This window comes from Cololabis saira, unplaced genomic scaffold (genome assembly GCF_033807715.1).
Source record: "Cololabis saira isolate AMF1-May2022 unplaced genomic scaffold, fColSai1.1 scf097, whole genome shotgun sequence".
NCBI classification, from domain to species: Eukaryota; Metazoa; Chordata; class Actinopteri; order Beloniformes; family Belonidae; genus Cololabis; species Cololabis saira.
In genome coordinates this window covers 31159-48134 of record NW_026906261.1, presented here as the reverse complement: position 1 = coordinate 48134, position 16976 = coordinate 31159, and the positions used below count along the sequence as shown (strand labels likewise).

General features: G+C 42.0%; 33 non-coding genes across 33 annotated transcripts; all 33 read right to left on the bottom strand.

Annotated features, from left to right (window-relative positions):
* Positions 1–339: 339 nt before the first annotated feature.
* trnar-ccu (transfer RNA arginine (anticodon CCU)) lies at positions 340–465 on the bottom strand. Its single transcript has 2 exons — positions 429–465; positions 340–375 (listed from the first exon to the last, which is right to left on the bottom strand). It is a non-coding gene; the product is annotated as a tRNA-Arg (tRNA).
* A 402-nt stretch (positions 466–867) lies between these two features.
* Positions 868–959, bottom strand: trnar-ucu (transfer RNA arginine (anticodon UCU)). Its single transcript is given in 2 exon segments — positions 868–903; positions 923–959. It is a non-coding gene; the product is annotated as a tRNA-Arg (tRNA).
* Positions 960–1360: 401 nt separating this feature from the next.
* On the bottom strand, positions 1361–1454 carry trnar-ucu (transfer RNA arginine (anticodon UCU)). Its single transcript is given in 2 exon segments — positions 1361–1396; positions 1416–1454. It is a non-coding gene; the product is annotated as a tRNA-Arg (tRNA).
* A 402-nt stretch (positions 1455–1856) lies between these two features.
* Positions 1857–1982, bottom strand: trnar-ccu (transfer RNA arginine (anticodon CCU)). Its single transcript has 2 exons — positions 1946–1982; positions 1857–1892 (listed from the first exon to the last, which is right to left on the bottom strand). It is a non-coding gene; the product is annotated as a tRNA-Arg (tRNA).
* A 326-nt stretch (positions 1983–2308) lies between these two features.
* Positions 2309–2400, bottom strand: trnar-ucu (transfer RNA arginine (anticodon UCU)). Its single transcript is given in 2 exon segments — positions 2309–2344; positions 2364–2400. It is a non-coding gene; the product is annotated as a tRNA-Arg (tRNA).
* Positions 2401–2801: 401 nt separating this feature from the next.
* On the bottom strand, positions 2802–2895 carry trnar-ucu (transfer RNA arginine (anticodon UCU)). Its single transcript is given in 2 exon segments — positions 2802–2837; positions 2857–2895. It is a non-coding gene; the product is annotated as a tRNA-Arg (tRNA).
* A 401-nt stretch (positions 2896–3296) lies between these two features.
* Positions 3297–3390, bottom strand: trnar-ucu (transfer RNA arginine (anticodon UCU)). Its single transcript is given in 2 exon segments — positions 3297–3332; positions 3352–3390. It is a non-coding gene; the product is annotated as a tRNA-Arg (tRNA).
* A 402-nt stretch (positions 3391–3792) lies between these two features.
* On the bottom strand, positions 3793–3918 carry trnar-ccu (transfer RNA arginine (anticodon CCU)). The gene is made up of 2 exons: positions 3882–3918; positions 3793–3828 (listed from the first exon to the last, which is right to left on the bottom strand). It is a non-coding gene; the product is annotated as a tRNA-Arg (tRNA).
* A 402-nt stretch (positions 3919–4320) lies between these two features.
* Positions 4321–4446, bottom strand: trnar-ccu (transfer RNA arginine (anticodon CCU)). Its single transcript has 2 exons — positions 4410–4446; positions 4321–4356 (listed from the first exon to the last, which is right to left on the bottom strand). It is a non-coding gene; the product is annotated as a tRNA-Arg (tRNA).
* A 402-nt stretch (positions 4447–4848) lies between these two features.
* trnar-ucu (transfer RNA arginine (anticodon UCU)) lies at positions 4849–4940 on the bottom strand. Its single transcript is given in 2 exon segments — positions 4849–4884; positions 4904–4940. It is a non-coding gene; the product is annotated as a tRNA-Arg (tRNA).
* A 401-nt stretch (positions 4941–5341) lies between these two features.
* On the bottom strand, positions 5342–5435 carry trnar-ucu (transfer RNA arginine (anticodon UCU)). The gene is given in 2 exon segments: positions 5342–5377; positions 5397–5435. It is a non-coding gene; the product is annotated as a tRNA-Arg (tRNA).
* Positions 5436–5837: 402 nt separating this feature from the next.
* Positions 5838–5963, bottom strand: trnar-ccu (transfer RNA arginine (anticodon CCU)). Its single transcript has 2 exons — positions 5927–5963; positions 5838–5873 (listed from the first exon to the last, which is right to left on the bottom strand). It is a non-coding gene; the product is annotated as a tRNA-Arg (tRNA).
* Positions 5964–6364: 401 nt separating this feature from the next.
* On the bottom strand, positions 6365–6458 carry trnar-ucu (transfer RNA arginine (anticodon UCU)). The gene is given in 2 exon segments: positions 6365–6400; positions 6420–6458. It is a non-coding gene; the product is annotated as a tRNA-Arg (tRNA).
* Positions 6459–6860: 402 nt separating this feature from the next.
* trnar-ccu (transfer RNA arginine (anticodon CCU)) lies at positions 6861–6986 on the bottom strand. Its single transcript has 2 exons — positions 6950–6986; positions 6861–6896 (listed from the first exon to the last, which is right to left on the bottom strand). It is a non-coding gene; the product is annotated as a tRNA-Arg (tRNA).
* Positions 6987–7388: 402 nt separating this feature from the next.
* Positions 7389–7514, bottom strand: trnar-ccu (transfer RNA arginine (anticodon CCU)). The gene is made up of 2 exons: positions 7478–7514; positions 7389–7424 (listed from the first exon to the last, which is right to left on the bottom strand). It is a non-coding gene; the product is annotated as a tRNA-Arg (tRNA).
* A 402-nt stretch (positions 7515–7916) lies between these two features.
* On the bottom strand, positions 7917–8042 carry trnar-ccu (transfer RNA arginine (anticodon CCU)). Its single transcript has 2 exons — positions 8006–8042; positions 7917–7952 (listed from the first exon to the last, which is right to left on the bottom strand). It is a non-coding gene; the product is annotated as a tRNA-Arg (tRNA).
* A 403-nt stretch (positions 8043–8445) lies between these two features.
* trnar-ucu (transfer RNA arginine (anticodon UCU)) lies at positions 8446–8537 on the bottom strand. Its single transcript is given in 2 exon segments — positions 8446–8481; positions 8501–8537. It is a non-coding gene; the product is annotated as a tRNA-Arg (tRNA).
* Positions 8538–8932: 395 nt separating this feature from the next.
* trnar-ucu (transfer RNA arginine (anticodon UCU)) lies at positions 8933–9024 on the bottom strand. Its single transcript is given in 2 exon segments — positions 8933–8968; positions 8988–9024. It is a non-coding gene; the product is annotated as a tRNA-Arg (tRNA).
* A 401-nt stretch (positions 9025–9425) lies between these two features.
* Positions 9426–9519, bottom strand: trnar-ucu (transfer RNA arginine (anticodon UCU)). The gene is given in 2 exon segments: positions 9426–9461; positions 9481–9519. It is a non-coding gene; the product is annotated as a tRNA-Arg (tRNA).
* Positions 9520–9921: 402 nt separating this feature from the next.
* On the bottom strand, positions 9922–10047 carry trnar-ccu (transfer RNA arginine (anticodon CCU)). The gene is made up of 2 exons: positions 10011–10047; positions 9922–9957 (listed from the first exon to the last, which is right to left on the bottom strand). It is a non-coding gene; the product is annotated as a tRNA-Arg (tRNA).
* A 403-nt stretch (positions 10048–10450) lies between these two features.
* trnar-ucu (transfer RNA arginine (anticodon UCU)) lies at positions 10451–10542 on the bottom strand. Its single transcript is given in 2 exon segments — positions 10451–10486; positions 10506–10542. It is a non-coding gene; the product is annotated as a tRNA-Arg (tRNA).
* Positions 10543–10943: 401 nt separating this feature from the next.
* Positions 10944–11069, bottom strand: trnar-ccu (transfer RNA arginine (anticodon CCU)). Its single transcript has 2 exons — positions 11033–11069; positions 10944–10979 (listed from the first exon to the last, which is right to left on the bottom strand). It is a non-coding gene; the product is annotated as a tRNA-Arg (tRNA).
* Positions 11070–11472: 403 nt separating this feature from the next.
* Positions 11473–11564, bottom strand: trnar-ucu (transfer RNA arginine (anticodon UCU)). The gene is given in 2 exon segments: positions 11473–11508; positions 11528–11564. It is a non-coding gene; the product is annotated as a tRNA-Arg (tRNA).
* A 396-nt stretch (positions 11565–11960) lies between these two features.
* On the bottom strand, positions 11961–12086 carry trnar-ccu (transfer RNA arginine (anticodon CCU)). Its single transcript has 2 exons — positions 12050–12086; positions 11961–11996 (listed from the first exon to the last, which is right to left on the bottom strand). It is a non-coding gene; the product is annotated as a tRNA-Arg (tRNA).
* A 402-nt stretch (positions 12087–12488) lies between these two features.
* On the bottom strand, positions 12489–12580 carry trnar-ucu (transfer RNA arginine (anticodon UCU)). Its single transcript is given in 2 exon segments — positions 12489–12524; positions 12544–12580. It is a non-coding gene; the product is annotated as a tRNA-Arg (tRNA).
* A 401-nt stretch (positions 12581–12981) lies between these two features.
* trnar-ucu (transfer RNA arginine (anticodon UCU)) lies at positions 12982–13075 on the bottom strand. The gene is given in 2 exon segments: positions 12982–13017; positions 13037–13075. It is a non-coding gene; the product is annotated as a tRNA-Arg (tRNA).
* Positions 13076–13476: 401 nt separating this feature from the next.
* trnar-ccu (transfer RNA arginine (anticodon CCU)) lies at positions 13477–13602 on the bottom strand. The gene is made up of 2 exons: positions 13566–13602; positions 13477–13512 (listed from the first exon to the last, which is right to left on the bottom strand). It is a non-coding gene; the product is annotated as a tRNA-Arg (tRNA).
* A 403-nt stretch (positions 13603–14005) lies between these two features.
* On the bottom strand, positions 14006–14097 carry trnar-ucu (transfer RNA arginine (anticodon UCU)). The gene is given in 2 exon segments: positions 14006–14041; positions 14061–14097. It is a non-coding gene; the product is annotated as a tRNA-Arg (tRNA).
* A 402-nt stretch (positions 14098–14499) lies between these two features.
* Positions 14500–14625, bottom strand: trnar-ccu (transfer RNA arginine (anticodon CCU)). The gene is made up of 2 exons: positions 14589–14625; positions 14500–14535 (listed from the first exon to the last, which is right to left on the bottom strand). It is a non-coding gene; the product is annotated as a tRNA-Arg (tRNA).
* Positions 14626–15021: 396 nt separating this feature from the next.
* Positions 15022–15147, bottom strand: trnar-ccu (transfer RNA arginine (anticodon CCU)). The gene is made up of 2 exons: positions 15111–15147; positions 15022–15057 (listed from the first exon to the last, which is right to left on the bottom strand). It is a non-coding gene; the product is annotated as a tRNA-Arg (tRNA).
* Positions 15148–15549: 402 nt separating this feature from the next.
* Positions 15550–15641, bottom strand: trnar-ucu (transfer RNA arginine (anticodon UCU)). Its single transcript is given in 2 exon segments — positions 15550–15585; positions 15605–15641. It is a non-coding gene; the product is annotated as a tRNA-Arg (tRNA).
* A 401-nt stretch (positions 15642–16042) lies between these two features.
* trnar-ccu (transfer RNA arginine (anticodon CCU)) lies at positions 16043–16168 on the bottom strand. The gene is made up of 2 exons: positions 16132–16168; positions 16043–16078 (listed from the first exon to the last, which is right to left on the bottom strand). It is a non-coding gene; the product is annotated as a tRNA-Arg (tRNA).
* A 403-nt stretch (positions 16169–16571) lies between these two features.
* trnar-ucu (transfer RNA arginine (anticodon UCU)) lies at positions 16572–16663 on the bottom strand. The gene is given in 2 exon segments: positions 16572–16607; positions 16627–16663. It is a non-coding gene; the product is annotated as a tRNA-Arg (tRNA).
* Positions 16664–16976: the final 313 nt, after the last annotated feature.

Here is a 16976-nt window from a genome sequence, read left to right as displayed (position 1 = left end):
AAGACCACAGGTTCCTGTGTGGACAGGATAGGCCGTCTGTGAGGATTTCTATGTGGACAGACACAATATTTGTGTCCACACAGACTTGGAAAAAAATCAACGGACTGGGATTAAATATTTGGCAATCTACAATTGTTAGTTGGTTGGGACTGGAACATACAACCTTTAAACTCCATCTCATGCTCAACTAGACATGCGACATGCTATCAATTGTACCATCCAGCCTTTTGGGCTGCGTTTATTGTGTGAAATGCTGCAATGTCAACTAACCTTTAGATAAGAGGTACAACTACCAGAATGGAGATTATCATGTCTTCAAACCCTGGAGTTACTAAAGGACGACTCTGGTGGGACTCGAACCCACAACCTTTGAATTACATCTCAAGTGCTCAACTAGAACCTTTAGAATTACATTGCAACTTTTCAACTAGGAGTCCAATGCGCTATCCATTGCGCCACAGAGCCTGTTGAAGACTGTGTTTGACCATTACATCATAATGTTTATTGTGCAACAGACAGTAAAGAGACCACAGGTTCCTGTGTGGACAGGATAGGCCGTCTGTGAGGATTTCTATGTGGACAGACAACAATATTTGTGTCCACACAGACTTGGAAAAAAAAATCAACAACGGACTGGGATTAAATATTTGGCAATCTACAATTTTTAGTTGGGTGGGACTGGAACACACAACCTTTAAACTCCATCTCATGCTCAACTAGACATGCGACATGCTATCAATTGTACCATCAGCCTTTTGGGCTGGGTTTATTGTGTGAAATGCTGCAATGTCAACTAACCTTTAGATAAGAGGTACAACTACCAGAATGGAGATTATCATGTCTTCAAACCCTGGAGTTACTAAAGGATGACTCTGGTGGGACTCGAACCCACAACCTTTGAATTACATCTCAAGTGCTCAACTAGAAGTCCAATGCGCTATCCATTGCGCCACAGAGCCTGTTGAAGACTGTGTTTGACCATTCCATCATAATGTTTATTGTGCAACAGACAGTAAAGAGACCACAGGTTCCTGTGTGGACAGGATAGGCCGTCTGTGAGGATTTCTATGTGGACAGACACAATATTTGTGTCCACACAGACTTGGAAAAAAAAATCAACAACGGACTGGGATTAAATATTTGGCAATCTACAATTGTTAGTTGGGTGGGACTGGAACACACAACCTTTAAACTTCATCTCATGCTCAACTAGACATGCGACATGCTATCAATTGTACCATCAGCCTTTTGGGCTGGGTTTATTGTTTGAAATGCTGCAATGTCAACTAACCTTTAGATAAGAGGTACAACTACCAGAATGGAGATTATCATGTCTTCAAACCCTGGAGTTACTAAAGGACGACTCTGGTGGGACTCGAACCCACAACCTTTGAATTACATCTCAAGTGCTCAACTAGAAGTCCAATGCACTATATCCATTGCGCCACAGAGCCTGTTGAAGACTGTGTTTGACCATTCCATCATAATGTTTATTGTGCAACAGACAGTAAAGAGACCACAGGTTCCTGTGTGGACAGGATAGGCCGTCTGTGAGGATTTCTATGTGGACAGACAACAATATTTGTGTCCACACAGACTTGGAAAAAAAAATCAACAACGGACTGGGATGAAATATTTTGCAATCTACAATTGTTAGTTGGGTGGGACTGGAACACACAACCTTTAAACTCCATCTCATGCTCAACTAGACATGCGACATGCTATCAATTGTACCATCAGCCTTTTGGGCTGGGTTTATTGTGTGAAATGCTGCAATGTCAACTAACCTTTAGATAAGAGGTACAACTACCAGAATGGAGATTATCATGTCTTCAAACCCTGGAGTTACTAAAGGACGACTCTGGTGGGACTCGAACCCACAACCTTTGAATTACATCTCAAGTGCTCAACTAGAACCTTTAGAATTACATCGCAACTTTTCAACTAGGAGTCCAATGCGCTATCCATTGCGCCACAGAGCCTGTTGAAGACTGTGTTTGACCATTACATCATAATGTTTATTGTCCAACAGACAGTAAAGAGACCACAGGTTCCTGTGTGGACAGGATAGGCCGTCTGTGAGGATTTCTATGCGGACAGACACAATATTTGTGTCCACACAGACTTGGAAAAAAAAATCAACAACGGACTGGGATTAAATATTTGGCAATCTACAAGTGTTAGTTGGGTGGGACTGGTACACACAACCTTTAAACTCCATCTTGTGCTCAACTAGACATGCAACATGACCGGTACAACTACCAGAATGGAGATTATCATGTCTTCAAACCCTGGAGTTACTAAAGGATGACTCTGGTGGGACTCGAACCCACAACCTTTGAATTACATCTCAAGTGCTCAACTAGAAGTCCAATGCGCTATCCATTGCGCCACAGAGCCTGTTGAAGACTGTGTTTGACCATTCCATCATAATGTTTATTGTGCAACAGACAGTAAAGAGACCACAGGTTCCTGTGTGGACAGGATAGGCCGTCTGTGAGGATTTCTATGTGGACAGACACAATATTTGTGTCCACACAGACTTGGAAAAAAAAATCAACAACGGACTGGGATTAAATATTTGGCAATCTACAATTGTTAGTTGGGTGGGACTGGAACACACAACCTTTAAACTCCATCTCATGCTCAACTAGACATGCGACATGCTATCAATTGTACCATCAGCCTTTTGGGCTGGGTTTATTGTTTGAAATGCTGCAATGTCAACTAACCTTTAGATAAGAGGTACAACTACCAGAATGGAGATTATCATGTGTTCAAACCCTGGTGTTACTAAAGGACGACTCTGGTGGGAGTCGAACCCACAACCTTTGAATTACATCTCAAGTGCTCAACTAGAAGTCCAATGCACTATATCCATTGCGCCACAGAGCCTGTTGAAGACTGTGTTTGACCATTCCATCATAATGTTTATTGTGCAACAGACAGTAAAGAGACCACAGGTTCCTGTGTGGACAGGATAGGCCGTCTGTGAGGATTTCTATGTGGACAGACACAATATTTGTGTCCACACAGACTTGGAAAAAAAAATCAACAACGGACTGGGATTAAATATTTGGCAATCTACAATTGTTAGTTGGGTGGGACTGGAACACACAACCTTTAAACTCCATCTCATGCTCAACTAGACATGCGACATGCTATCAATTGTACCATCAGCCTTTTGGGCTGGGTTTATTGTTTGAAATGCTGCAATGTCAACTAACCTTTAGATAAGAGGTACAACTACCAGAATGGAGATTATCATGTCTTCAAAACCTGGAGTTACTAAAGGACGACTCTGGTGGGACTCGAACCCACAACCTTTGAATTACATCTCAAGTGCTCAACTAGAAGTCCAATGCACTATATCCATTGCGCCACAGAGCCTGTTGAAGACTGTGTTTGACCATTCCATCATAATGTTTATTGTGCAACAGACAGTAAAGAGACCACAGGTTCCTGTGTGGACAGGATAGGCCGTCTGTGAGGATTTCTATGTGGACAGACAACAATATTTGTGTCCACACAGACTTGGAAAAAAAAATCAACAACGGACTGGGATGAAATATTTTGCAATCTACAATTGTTAGTTGGGTGGGACTGGAACACACAACCTTTAAACTCCATCTCATGCTCAACTAGACATGCGACATGCTATCAATTGTACCATCAGCCTTTTGGGCTGGGTTTATTGTGTGAAATGCTGCAATGTCAACTAACCTTTAGATAAGAGGTACAACTACCAGAATGGAGATTATCATGTCTTCAAACCCTGGAGTTACTAAAGGACGACTCTGGTGGGACTCGAACCCACAACCTTTGAATTACATCTCAAGTGCTCAACTAGAACCTTTAGAATTACATCGCAACTTTTCAACTAGGAGTCCAATGCGCTATCCATTGCGCCACAGAGCCTGTTGAAGACTGTGTTTGACCATTACATCATAATGTTTATTGTGCAACAGACAGTAAAGAGACCACAGGTTCCTGTGTGGACAGGATAGGCCGTCTGTGAGGATTTCTATGTGGACAGACAACAATATTTGTGTCCACACAGACTTGGAAAAAAAAATCAACAACGGACTGGGATTAAATATTTGGCAATCTACAATTTTTAGTTGGGTGGGACTGGAACACACAACCTTTAAACTCCATCTCATGCTCAACTAGACATGCGACATGCTATCAATTGTACCATCAGCCTTTTGGGCTGGGTTTATTGTGTGAAATGCTGCAATGTCAACTAACCTTTAGATAAGAGGTACAACTACCAGAATGGAGATTATCATGTCTTCAAACCCTGGAGTTACTAAAGGACGACTCTGGTGGGACTCGAACCCACAACCTTTGAATTACATCTCAAGTGCTCAACTAGAACCTTTAGAATTACATTGCAACTTTTCAACTAGGAGTCCAATGCGCTATCCATTGCGCCACAGAGCCTGTTGAAGACTGTGTTTGACCATTACATCATAATGTTTATTGTGCAACAGACAGTAAAGAGACCACAGGTTCCTGTGTGGACAGGATAGGCCGTCTGTGAGGATTTCTATGTGGACAGACAACAATATTTGTGTCCACACAGACTTGGAAAAAAAAATCAACAACGGACTGGGATTAAATATTTGGCAATCTACAATTTTTAGTTGGGTGGGACTGGAACACACAACCTTTAAACTCCATCTCATGCTCAACTAGACATGCGACATGCTATCAATTGTACCATCAGCCTTTTGGGCTGGGTTTATTGTGTGAAATGCTGCAATGTCAACTAACCTTTAGATAAGAGGTACAACTACCAGAATGGAGATTATCATGTCTTCAAACCCTGGAGTTACTAAAGGATGACTCTGGTGGGACTCGAACCCACAACCTTTGAATTACATCTCAAGTGCTCAACTAGAAGTCCAATGCGCTATCCATTGCGCCACAGAGCCTGTTGAAGACTGTGTTTGACCATTCCATCATAATGTTTATTGTGCAACAGACAGTAAAGAGACCACAGGTTCCTGTGTGGACAGGATAGGCCGTCTGTGAGGATTTCTATGTGGACAGACACAATATTTGTGTCCACACAGACTTGGAAAAAAAAATCAACAACGGACTGGGATTAAATATTTGGCAATCTACAATTGTTAGTTGGGTGGGACTGGAACACACAACCTTTAAACTCCATCTCATGCTCAACTAGACATGCGACATGCTATCAATTGTACCATCAGCCTTTTGGGCTGGGTTTATTGTTTGAAATGCTGCAATGTCAACTAACCTTTAGATAAGAGGTACAACTACCAGAATGGAGATTATCATGTCTTCAAACCCTGGAGTTACTAAAGGACGACTCTGGTGGGACTCGAACCCACAACCTTTGAATTACATCTCAAGTGCTCAACTAGAAGTCCAATGCACTATATCCATTGCGCCACAGAGCCTGTTGAAGACTGTGTTTGACCATTCCATCATAATGTTTATTGTGCAACAGACAGTAAAGAGACCACAGGTTCCTGTGTGGACAGGATAGGCCGTCTGTGAGGATTTCTATGTGGACAGACAACAATATTTGTGTCCACACAGACTTGGAAAAAAAAATCAACAACGGACTGGGATGAAATATTTTGCAATCTACAATTGTTAGTTGGGTGGGACTGGAACACACAACCTTTAAACTCCATCTCATGCTCAACTAGACATGCGACATGCTATCAATTGTACCATCAGCCTTTTGGGCTGGGTTTATTGTGTGAAATGCTGCAATGTCAACTAACCTTTAGATAAGAGGTACAACTGCCAGAATGGAGATTATCATGTCTTCAAACCCTGGAGTTACTAAAGGACGACTCTGGTGGGACTCGAACCCACAACCTTTGAATTACATCTCAAGTGCTCAACTAGAACCTTTAGAATTACATCGCAACTTTTCAACTAGGAGTCCAATGCGCTATCCATTGCGCCACAGAGCCTGTTGAAGACTGTGTTTGACCATTCCATCATAATGTTTATTGTGCAACAGACAGTAAAGAGACCACAGGTTCCTGTGTGGACAGGATAGGCCGTCTGTGAGGATTTCTATGTGGACAGACACAATATTTGTGTCCACACAGACTTGGAAAAAAAAATCAACAACGGACTGGGATTAAATATTTGGCAATCTACAATTGTTAGTTGGGTGGGACTGGAACACACAACCTTTAAACTCCATCTCATGCTCAACTAGACATGCGACATGCTATCAATTGTACCATCAGCCTTTTGGGCTGGGTTTATTGTTTGAAATGCTGCAATGTCAACTAACCTTTAGATAAGAGGTACAACTACCAGAATGGAGATTATCATGTCTTCAAACCCTGGAGTTACTAAAGGACGACTCTGGTGGGACTCGAACCCACAACCTTTGAATTACATCTCAAGTGCTCAACTAGAAGTCCAATGCACTATATCCATTGCGCCACAGAGCCTGTTGAAGACTGTGTTTGACCATTCCATCATAATGTTTATTGTGCAACAGACAGTAAAGAGACCACAGGTTCCTGTGTGGACAGGATAGGCCGTCTGTGAGGATTTCTATGTGGACAGACAACAATATTTGTGTCCACACAGACTTGGAAAAAAAAATCAACAACGGACTGGGATGAAATATTTTGCAATCTACAATTGTTAGTTGGGTGGGACTGGAACACACAACCTTTAAACTCCATCTCATGCTCAACTAGACATGCGACATGCTATCAATTGTACCATCAGCCTTTTGGGCTGGGTTTATTGTGTGAAATGCTGCAATGTCAACTAACCTTTAGATAAGAGGTACAACTGCCAGAATGGAGATTATCATGTCTTCAAACCCTGGAGTTACTAAAGGACGACTCTGGTGGGACTCGAACCCACAACCTTTGAATTACATCTCAAGTGCTCAACTAGAACCTTTAGAATTACATCGCAACTTTTCAACTAGGAGTCCAATGCGCTATCCATTGCGCCACAGAGCCTGTTGAAGACTGTGTTTGACCATTACATCATAATGTTTATTGTCCAACAGACAGTAAAGAGACCACAGGTTCCTGTGTGGACAGGATAGGCCGTCTGTGAGGATTTCTATGTGGACAGACACAATATTTGTGTCCACACAGACTTGGAAAAAAAAATCAACAACGGACTGGGATTAAATATTTGGCAATCTACAAGTGTTAGTTGGGTGGGACTGGTACACACAACCTTTAAACTCCATCTTGTGCTCAACTAGACATGCAACATGCTATCAATTGTACCATGCAGCCTTTTGGGCTGCGTTTATTGTGTGAAATGCTGCAATGTCAACTAACCTTTAGATAAGAGGTACAAGCACCAGAATGGAGATTATCATGTCTTCAAACCCTGGAGTTACTAAAGGACGACTCTGGTGGGACTCGAACCCACAACCTTTGAATTACATCTCAAGTGCTCAACTAGAACCTTTAGAATTACATTGCAACTTTTCAACTAGGAGTCCAATGCGCTATCCATTGCGCCACAGAGCCTGTTGAAGACTGTGTTTGACCATTACATCATAATGTTTATTGTGCAACAGACAGTAAAGAGACCACAGGTTCCTGTGTGGACAGGATAGGCCGTCTGTGAGGATTTCTATGTGGACAGACAACAATATTTGTGTCCACACAGACTTGGAAAAAAAAATCAACAACGGACTGGGATTAAATATTTGGCAATCTACAATTTTTAGTTGGGTGGGACTGGAACACACAACCTTTAAACTCCATCTCATGCTCAACTAGACATGCGACATGCTATCAATTGTACCATCAGCCTTTTGGGCTGGGTTTATTGTGTGAAATGCTGCAATGTCAACTAACCTTTAGATAAGAGGTACAACTACCAGAATGGAGATTATCATGTCTTCAAACCCTGGAGTTACTAAAGGACGACTCTGGTGGGACTCGAACCCACAACCTTTGAATTACATCTCAAGTGCTCAACTAGAACCTTTAGAATTACATCGCAACTTTTCAACTAGGAGTCCAATGCGCTATCCATTGCGCCACAGAGCCTGTTGAAGACTGTGTTTGACCATTACATCATAATGTTTATTGTCCAACAGACAGTAAAGAGACCACAGGTTCCTGTGTGGACAGGATAGGCCATCAGTGAGGATTTCTATGTGGACAGACAACAATATTTGTGTCCACACAGACTTGGAAAAAAAAATCAACAACGGACTGGGATTAAATATTTGGCAATCTACAAGTGTTAGTTGGGTGGGACTGGTACACACAACCTTTAAACTCCATCTCATGCTCAACTAGACATGCAACATGCTATCAATTGTACCATGCAGCCTTTTGGGCTGCGTTTATTGTGTGAAATGCTGCAATGTCAACTAACCTTTAGATAAGAGGTACAACTACCAGAATGGAGATTATCATGTCTTCAAACCCTGGAGTTACTAAAGCACGACTCTGGTGGGACTCGAACCCACAACCTTTGAATTACATCTCAAGTGCTCAACTAGAAGTCCAATGCGCTATCCATTGCGCCACAGAGCCTGTTGAAGACTGTGTTTGACCATTCCATCATAATGTTTATTGTGCAACAGACAGTACAAGACCACAGGTTCCTGTGTGGACAGGATAGGCCGTCTGTGAGGATTTCTATGTGGACAGACACAATATTTGTGTCCACACAGACTTGGAAAAAAATCAACGGACTGGGATTAAATATTTGGCAATCTACAATTTTTAGTTGGGTGGGACTGGAACACACAACCTTTAAACTCCATCTCATGCTCAACTAGACATGCGACATGCTATCAATTGTACCATCAGCCTTTTGGGCTGGGTTTATTGTGTGAAATGCTGCAATGTCAACTAACCTTTAGATAAGAGGTACAACTACCAGAATGGAGATTATCATGTCTTCAAACCCTGGAGTTACTAAAGGATGACTCTGGTGGGACTCGAACCCACAACCTTTGAATTACATCTCAAGTGCTCAACTAGAAGTCCAATGCGCTATCCATTGCGCCACAGAGCCTGTTGAAGACTGTGTTTGACCATTCCATCATAATGTTTATTGTGCAACAGACAGTAAAGAGACCACAGGTTCCTGTGTGGACAGGATAGGCCGTCTGTGAGGATTTCTATGTGGACAGACACAATATTTGTGTCCACACAGACTTGGAAAAAAAAATCAACAACGGACTGGGATTAAATATTTGGCAATCTACAATTGTTAGTTGGGTGGGACTGGAACACACAACCTTTAAACTCCATCTCATGCTCAACTAGACATGCGACATGCTATCAATTGTACCATCAGCCTTTTGGGCTGGGTTTATTGTTTGAAATGCTGCAATGTCAACTAACCTTTAGATAAGAGGTACAACTACCAGAATGGAGATTATCATGTCTTCAAACCCTGGAGTTACTAAAGGACGACTCTGGTGGGACTCGAACCCACAACCTTTGAATTACATCTCAAGTGCTCAACTAGAAGTCCAATGCACTATATCCATTGCGCCACAGAGCCTGTTGAAGACTGTGTTTGACCATTCCATCATAATGTTTATTGTGCAACAGACAGTAAAGAGACCACAGGTTCCTGTGTGGACAGGATAGGCCGTCTGTGAGGATTTCTATGTGGACAGACAACAATATTTGTGTCCACACAGACTTGGAAAAAAAAATCAACAACGGACTGGGATGAAATATTTTGCAATCTACAATTGTTAGTTGGGTGGGACTGGAACACACAACCTTTAAACTCCATCTCATGCTCAACTAGACATGCGACATGCTATCAATTGTACCATCAGCCTTTTGGGCTGGGTTTATTGTGTGAAATGCTGCAATGTCAACTAACCTTTAGATAAGAGGTACAACTACCAGAATGGAGATTATCATGTCTTCAAACCCTGGAGTTACTAAAGGACGACTCTGGTGGGACTCGAACCCACAACCTTTGAATTACATCTCAAGTGCTCAACTAGAACCTTTAGAATTACATCGCAACTTTTCAACTAGGAGTCCAATGCGCTATCCATTGCGCCACAGAGCCTGTTGAAGACTGTGTTTGACCATTACATCATAATGTTTATTGTCCAACAGACAGTAAAGAGACCACAGGTTCCTGTGTGGACAGGATAGGCCATCAGTGAGGATTTCTATGTGGACAGACAACAATATTTGTGTCCACACAGACTTGGAAAAAAAAATCAACAACGGACTGGGATTAAATATTTGGCAATCTACAAGTGTTAGTTGGGTGGGACTGGTACACACAACCTTTAAACTCCATCTCATGCTCAACTAGACATGCAACATGCTATCAATTGTACCATGCAGCCTTTTGGGCTGCGTTTATTGTGTGAAATGCTGCAATGTCAACTAACCTTTAGATAAGAGGTACAACTACCAGAATGGAGATTATCATGTCTTCAAACCCTGGAGTTACTAAAGCACGACTCTGGTGGGACTCGAACCCACAACCTTTGAATTACATCTCAAGTGCTCAACTAGAAGTCCAATGCGCTATCCATTGCGCCACAGAGCCTGTTGAAGACTGTGTTTGACCATTCCATCATAATGTTTATTGTGCAACAGACAGTACAAGACCACAGGTTCCTGTGTGGACAGGATAGGCCGTCTGTGAGGATTTCTATGTGGACAGACAACAATATTTGTGTCCACACAGACTTGGAAAAAAAAATCAACAACGGACTGGGATGAAATATTTTGCAATCTACAATTGTTAGTTGGGTGGGACTGGAACACACAACCTTTAAACTCCATCTCATGCTCAACTAGACATGCGACATGCTATCAATTGTACCATCAGCCTTTTGGGCTGGGTTTATTGTGTGAAATGCTGCAATGTCAACTAACCTTTAGATAAGAGGTACAACTACCAGAATGGAGATTATCATGTCTTCAAACCCTGGAGTTACTAAAGGACGACTCTGGTGGGACTCGAACCCACAACCTTTGAATTACATCTCAAGTGCTCAACTAGAACCTTTAGAATTACATCGCAACTTTTCAACTAGGAGTCCAATGCGCTATCCATTGCGCCACAGAGCCTGTTGAAGACTGTGTTTGACCATTACATCATAATGTTTATTGTCCAACAGACAGTAAAGAGACCACAGGTTCCTGTGTGGACAGGATAGGCCATCAGTGAGGATTTCTATGTGGACAGACAACAATATTTGTGTCCACACAGACTTGGAAAAAAAAATCAACAACGGACTGGGATTAAATATTTGGCAATCTACAAGTGTTAGTTGGGTGGGACTGGTACACACAACCTTTAAACTCCATCTCATGCTCAACTAGACATGCAACATGCTATCAATTGTACCATGCAGCCTTTTGGGCTGCGTTTATTGTGTGAAATGCTGCAATGTCAACTAACCTTTAGATAAGAGGTACAACTACCAGAATGGAGATTATCATGTCTTCAAACCCTGGAGTTACTAAAGCACGACTCTGGTGGGACTCGAACCCACAACCTTTGAATTACATCTCAAGTGCTCAACTAGAAGTCCAATGCGCTATCCATTGCGCCACAGAGCCTGTTGAAGACTGTGTTTGACCATTCCATCATAATGTTTATTGTGCAACAGACAGTACAAGACCACAGGTTCCTGTGTGGACAGGATAGGCCGTCTGTGAGGATTTCTATGTGGACAGACACAATATTTGTGTCCACACAGACTTGGAAAAAAATCAACGGACTGGGATTAAATATTTGGCAATCTACAATTGTTAGTTGGTTGGGACTGGAACATACAACCTTTAAACTCCATCTCATGCTCAACTAGACATGCGACATGCTATCAATTGTACCATCCAGCCTTTTGGGCTGCGTTTATTGTGTGAAATGCTGCAATGTCAACTAACCTTTAGATAAGAGGTACAACTACCAGAATGGAGATTATCATGTCTTCAAACCCTGGAGTTACTAAAGGACGACTCTGGTGGGACTCGAACCCACAACCTTTGAATTACATCTCAAGTGCTCAACTAGAACCTTTAGAATTACATTGCAACTTTTCAACTAGGAGTCCAATGCGCTATCCATTGCGCCACAGAGCCTGTTGAAGACTGTGTTTGACCATTACATCATAATGTTTATTGTGCAACAGACAGTAAAGAGACCACAGGTTCCTGTGTGGACAGGATAGGCCGTCTGTGAGGATTTCTATGTGGACAGACAACAATATTTGTGTCCACACAGACTTGGAAAAAAAAATCAACAACGGACTGGGATTAAATATTTGGCAATCTACAATTTTTAGTTGGGTGGGACTGGAACACACAACCTTTAAACTCCATCTCATGCTCAACTAGACATGCGACATGCTATCAATTGTACCATCAGCCTTTTGGGCTGGGTTTATTGTGTGAAATGCTGCAATGTCAACTAACCTTTAGATAAGAGGTACAACTACCAGAATGGAGATTATCATGTCTTCAAACCCTGGAGTTACTAAACGATGACTCTGGTGGGACTCAAACCCACAACCTTTGAATTACATCTCAAGTGCTCAACTAGAAGTCCAATGCACTATCCATTGCGCCACAGAGCCTGTTGAAGACTGTGTTTGACCATTCCATCATAATGTTTATTGTGCAACAGACAGTAAAGAGACCACAGGTTCCTGTGTGGACAGGATAGGCCGTCTGTGAGGATTTCTATGTGGACAGACACAATATTTGTGTCCACACAGACTTGGAAAAAAAAATCAACAACGGACTGGGATTAAATATTTGGCAATCTACAATTGTTAGTTGGGTGGGACTGGAACACACAACCTTTAAACTCCATCTCATGCTCAACTAGACATGCGACATGCTATCAATTGTACCATCAGCCTTTTGGGCTGGGTTTATTGTTTGAAATGCTGCAATGTCAACTAACCTTTAGATAAGAGGTACAACTACCAGAATGGAGATTATCATGTCTTCAAACCCTGGAGTTACTAAAGGACGACTCTGGTGGGACTCGAACCCACAACCTTTGAATTACATCTCAAGTGCTCAACTAGAAGTCCAATGCACTATATCCATTGCGCCACAGAGCCTGTTGAAGACTGTGTTTGACCATTCCATCATAATGTTTATTGTGCAACAGACAGTAAAGAGACCACAGGTTCCTGTGTGGACAGGATAGGCCGTCTGTGAGGATTTCTATGTGGACAGACAACAATATTTGTGTCCACACAGACTTGGAAAAAAAATCAACAACGGACTGGGATGAAATATTTTGCAATCTACAATTGTTAGTTGGGTGGGACTGGAACACACAACCTTTAAACTCCATCTCATGCTCAACTAGACATGCGACATGCTATCAATTGTACCATCAGCCTTTTGGGCTGGGTTTATTGTGTGAAATGCTGCAATGTCAACTAACCTTTAGATAAGAGGTACAACTACCAGAATGGAGATTATCATGTCTTCAAACCCTGGAGTTACTAAAGGACGACTCTGGTGGGACTCGAACCCACAACCTTTGAATTACATCTCAAGTGCTCAACTAGAACCTTTAGAATTACATCGCAACTTTTCAACTAGGAGTCCAATGCGCTATCCATTGCGCCACAGAGCCTGTTGAAGACTGTGTTTGACCATTACATCATAATGTTTATTGTCCAACAGACAGTAAAGAGACCACAGGTTCCTGTGTGGACAGGATAGGCCATCAGTGAGGATTTCTATGTGGACAGACAACAATATTTGTGTCCACACAGACTTGGAAAAAAAAATCAACAACGGACTGGGATTAAATATTTGGCAATCTACAAGTGTTAGTTGGGTGGGACTGGTACACACAACCTTTAAACTCCATCTCATGCTCAACTAGACATGCAACATGCTATCAATTGTACCATGCAGCCTTTTGGGCTGCGTTTATTGTGTGAAATGCTGCAATGTCAACTAACCTTTAGATAAGAGGTACAACTACCAGAATGGAGATTATCATGTCTTCAAACCCTGGAGTTACTAAAGCACGACTCTGGTGGGACTCGAACCCACAACCTTTGAATTACATCTCAAGTGCTCAACTAGAAGTCCAATGCGCTATCCATTGCGCCACAGAGCCTGTTGAAGACTGTGTTTGACCATTCCATCATAATGTTTATTGTGCAACAGACAGTAATGAGACCACAGGTTCCTGTGTGGACAGGATAGGCCGTCTGTGAGGATTTCTATGTGGACAGACAACAATATTTGTGTCCACACAGACTTGGAAAAAAAAATCAACAACGGACTGGGATTAAATATTTTGCAATCTACAATTGTTAGTTGGGTGGGACTGGAACACACAACCTTTAAACTCCATCTCATGCTCAACTAGACATGCGACATGCTATCAATTGTACCATCAGCCTTTTGGGCTGGGTTTATTGTGTGAAATGCTGCAATGTCAACTAACCTTTAGATAAGAGGTACAACTACCAGAATGGAGATTATCATGTCTTCAAACCCTGGAGTTACTAAAGGACGACTCTGGTGGGACTCGAACCCACAACCTTTGAATTACATCTCAAGTGCTCAACTAGAACCTTTAGAATTACATCGCAACTTTTCAACTAGGAGTCCAATGCGCTATCCATTGCGCCACAGAGCCTGTTGAAGACTGTGTTTGACCATTACATCATAATGTTTATTGTCCAACAGACAGTACAAGACCACAGGTTCCTGTGTGGACAGGATAGGCCGTCTGTGAGGATTTCTATGTGGACAGACACAATATTTGTGTCCACACAGACTTGGAAAAAAATCAACGGACTGGGATTAAATATTTGGCAATCTACAATTGTTAGTTGGTTGGGACTGGAACATACAACCTTTAAACTCCATCTCATGCTCAACTAGACATGCGACATGCTATCAATTGTACCATCCAGCCTTTTGGGCTGCGTTTATTGTGTGAAATGCTGCAATGTCAACTAACCTTTAGATAAGAGGTACAACTACCAGAATGGAGATTATCATGTCTTCAAACCCTGGAGTTACTAAAGGACGACTCTGGTGGGACTCGAACCCACAACCTTTGAATTACATCTCAAGTGCTCAACTAGAACCTTTAGAATTACATTGCAACTTTTCAACTAGGAGTCCAATGCGCTATCCATTGCGCCACAGAGCCTGTTGAAGACTGTGTTTGACCATTACATCATAATGTTTATTGTGCAACAGACAGTAAAGAGACCACAGGTTCCTGTGTGGACAGGATAGGCCGTCTGTGAGGATTTCTATGTGGACAGACAACAATATTTGTGTCCACACAGACTTGGAAAAAAAAATCAACAACGGACTGGGATTAAATATTTGGCAATCTACAATTTTTAGTTGGGTGGGACTGGAACACACAACCTTTAAACTCCATCTCATGCTCAACTAGACATGCGACATGCTATCAATTGTACCATCAGCCTTTTGGGCTGGGTTTATTGTGTGAAATGCTGCAATGTCAACTATCCTTTAGATAAGAGGTACAACTACCAGAATGGAGATTATCATGTCTTCAAACCCTGGAGTTACTAAACGATGACTCTGGTGGGACTCAAACCCACAACCTTTGAATTACATCTCAAGTGCTCAACTAGAAGTCCAATGCGCTATCCATTGCGCCACAGAGCCTGTTGAAGACTGTGTTTGACCATTCCATCATAATGTTTATTGTGCAACAGACAGTAAAGAGACCACAGGTTCCTGTGTGGACAGGATAGGCCGTCTGTGAGGATTTCTATGTGGACAGACACAATATTTGTGTCCACACAAACTTGGAAAAAAAAATCAACAACGGACTGGGATTAAATATTTGGCAATCTACAATTGTTAGTTGGGTGGGACTGGAACACACAACCTTTAAACTCCATCTCATGCTCAACTAGACATGCGACATGCTATCAATTGTACCATCAGCCTTTTGGGCTGGGTTTATTGTGTGAAATGCTGCAATGTCAACTAACCTTTAGATAAGAGGTACAACTACCAGAATGGAGATTATCATGTCTTCAAACCCTGGAGTTACTAAAGGACGACTCTGGTGGGACTCGAACCCACAACCTTTGAATTACATCTCAAGTGCTCAACTAGAACCTTTAGAATTACATCGCAACTTTTCAACTAGGAGTCCAATGCGCTATCCATTGCGCCACAGAGCCTGTTGAAGACTGTGTTTGACCATTACATCATAATGTTTATTGTCCAACAGACAGTAAAGAGACCACAGGTTCCTGTGTGGACAGGATAGGCCATCAGTGAGGATTTCTATGTGGACAGACAACAATATTTGTGTCCACACAGACTTGGAAAAAAAAATCAACAACGGACTGGGATTAAATATTTGGCAATCTACAAGTGTTAGTTGGGTGGGACTGGTACACACAACCTTTAAACTCCATCTCATGCTCAACTAGACATGCAACATGCTATCAATTGTACCATGCAGCCTTTTGGGCTGCGTTTATTGTGTGAAATGCTGCAATGTCAACTAACCTTTAGATAAGAGGTACAACTACCAGAATGGAGATTATCATGTCTTCAAACCCTGGAGTTACTAAAGCACGACTCTGGTGGGACTCGAACCCACAACCTTTGAATTACATCTCAAGTGCTCAACTAGAAGTCCAATGCACTATCCATTGCGCCACAGAGCCTGTTGAAGACTGTGTTTGACCATTCCATCATAATGTTTATTGTGCAACAGACAGTACAAGACCACAGGTTCCTGTGTGGACAGGATAGGCCGTCTGTGAGGATTTCTATGTGGACAGACACAATATTTGTGTCCACACAGACTTGGAAAAAAATCAACGGACTGGGATTAAATATTTGGCAATCTACAATTGTTAGTTGGTTGGGACTGGAACATACAACCTTTAAACTCCATCTCATGCTCAACTAGACATGCGACATGCTATCAATTGTACCATCCAGCCTTTTGGGCTGCGTTTATTGTGTGAAATGCTG